Below are 2747 nucleotides of genomic sequence, written 5' to 3'. Positions count from 1 at the left end.
CTTCTGGAATAAAACACAACTGATATGAAAAACTAAAGCATCAAAGACAAGACAGTGTGGGCTTCCTTCACACAGAACTTGGTTATAACGAGAGACATAGGTCTTTTTAGTCTCCCTTCCTTTTCCTGGGAAGAGTTAGGAAAGCCCAGAAGGCAGTTGTGCCCAGATGCAACTGAAGGAATGCATATTTTGCAACTGAACCCACCAATATATTTGTATTAAAAATAACTGAAGTATTTTGTTATCTTACATACACATCTCTATATATGTGTATGTGTATAAAAATTATTCTGAGCTATCATGTCTCATGTAAAGCCTCTCACTCGGATGACCACAGAGCAGCAGCAATCCCTGCCCTGGTGTGCACGGGGTATTATTTGGCTTGATCTGTCCTGTCCCTCAGCCTCCTTGGCACTGTATGCATCACCCTTTGGAAGGGAAAGGGTAAACCTGTGTTGGCTGCTGCAGATGAGGTGTGATGAGCTGCAGTCCTCAGGGCTGGGGGAACTCAAAGGATACAGCTGCTAGATTCTGTGGTCCTTGCCAGGTAAGCACACTCTAATGCTGTATTGCCCCTGGTGCTGAGTAAAGGAAACCATTTATTCTGAATCACAAATCAGTTCTTTACCCTGTTCACGTACTGTGTGTGTCTCCAGACGAATAGTGAGAGTCTGGCATCTGCTTGTAACTGAACCTTCTGTGAAGTGCAATCTGCAGTTGATTGGAATTACTTTATATTGTGGAAAAAAACTGCCAATATCACCAAGTTACATGATTGAGATGTGAGGGGTTGTCAGCCAGATTTGACAACCCTTACTTTAACATATGTTATGCATTACCTATCATTAATAACCACACTGCTCTGGGTCCAGAATTAGTATCTTTGTGTTATACAAAACCACTCTAGTCTTCATAGCCCAATGACACTGGGATACTGTTTTGTCAAGAGGAACAACCAGAAAATACACACTGGTTTTTCTTTACTAAAGAATGTAGAGCTGCTCAGTAGATTAATCTTGAGTTGAAAATCAGCCAAAGACAAAAGGTTGAAGAAATATTTATTATTAATTCTTTGCCTTTGTATTGTTTAGCACTGTGGCAGCTGTCAGCATGTTCACTTTGTTTTCATCCTTGTAGCTTTACTGACCAGAGGATGTAACCTTGTAAGTATGTCTGGGTGTAATGCCACTCAGGTCCCTGGGCATTTATAATTCTGGACTGCCTGCAGGGAGACATAGAACCTGCATGTATGAGCACTACACCAGAGCTACTGGTTGAATTTCAAATTATAAAGTCTTCATTAATGAAGTAGCATGAGTGAGGTAAAAGGAGTTACAGACTGATGAACAGTTGGTCATATTTATGACTATTCACTGTTGTTTATTTTAATTATGTAGTGTCTATATAGTTATGTATATACATTTAAATCTACTTTGGTCTTTTAAGAGTGTATCTCAAGTGTTTAATAAATGTGAACTGGCCGAGGTTTACAATACTTCTGGGAGGATACAGTAACCTGCTACTGCCTGGGATAAATATTTGGTTGTTCCCAGCACATAGAACTAAGAAACAATCCCAATGAGAAGGTTGCCCTTTCTGAGCTCTGCTGAGCCTCTGTTGTATCTGTTCTCTGCTTCTTTGCAGAGAAGCTGGGACTGTGAATGGGCTGTTGTTCTGTGAGGATGCTGATTTCAGTTTAAGGCAGCTGACCTCACTGCTGGACAAACCCAACACAGGGAGAGCAGCCTTCAAGCCATCCACCTGTAGGGATTGCATCAGGTCAGGCTGAGGCAGTGGGTATAGAGGGACTGAGTTTCTGTAGTGAAGTCTGGAGTTTGCCACAGGCTGAAGTGTGTTTCTTGGGACTTTTGGTACCTTGATGCTTTCCTCAAACTGCAAACATTTATTCCCAAAAGCTTTTGCCTGGTTGCAGATAGACCTTGGTGGTGAAGGGTAATTAATGCAGAACACTTGTATGCCTGCAACTAGAGTGCTTTTAAAGGCATGAAGCTTGTGGCATGAGACTAGCTCTCCTGGTCAGGGCTTTGCTGAACCTCTCCAGGCTGTGTCAAACCTAAGGCAATTAGCCTTGATTTTATTTTTTTTTCTCTTCTTCAAGTTTGACATCCTCCAACTAGGGATGCACCTTTATGTTAAGCAATAAACTCCTGAGCAGACCTTACTTTTCCCAGGAACATGAAGGAAAGTACCACAAAGACCTCCCTAGGGAGACCAGGATGGCTGGGGGCTGCCAAGAACAGGAATGACCCACCCCAGTGACAGCAGTGGGGTAAGGGGGGTTTCAGAGGCAGCTGAGCTCAAGCACCCAGGGGCTTCAGACCCAGCAGAGGTGGCTGTGAAGGTGCACAGTGGAGCTCTGGGTGTACCTACAGCTCTGTGGCAATCAGTACCAGCTCTCTCGGAGCTGAGGGTGCCCGGCCAGCAGCCTCCCATCCTTGCTGTTGCAGAACTGATGCAACATTTCTCAGAGGGAAGGAGGAATGATTTGCTGAAGGGCAGGATCGCAGCACCCTCTGCTGGGGCTGCTCCTCGCTCCCGCAGGAGCAGCACGAGCAGGTAAAAGGGATCATTTTCCCTTTTCCTGAAGCCCCGCAGGGCCGGGAGGCAGCTGAACACTCTTCCCAAAGAAACTTTGGACCAAGAATGGAAAAAACTCTCATGCATTTTCCCCCCGGAGCTGGGGAAGCAGCCGGGCCAGCTCCGCCCCGTCCGCGGTTCCGCGTTCC

The sequence above is a fragment of the Chaetura pelagica genome, unplaced genomic scaffold (genome assembly GCF_000747805.2).
Source record: "Chaetura pelagica isolate M959 unplaced genomic scaffold, ChaPel_1.0 scaffold316, whole genome shotgun sequence".
Lineage (NCBI taxonomy): Eukaryota > Metazoa > Chordata > Aves > Apodiformes > Apodidae > Chaetura > Chaetura pelagica.
The sequence above is the reverse complement of the archived record's forward strand: the minus strand, read 5'-3'. Positions refer to the sequence as shown.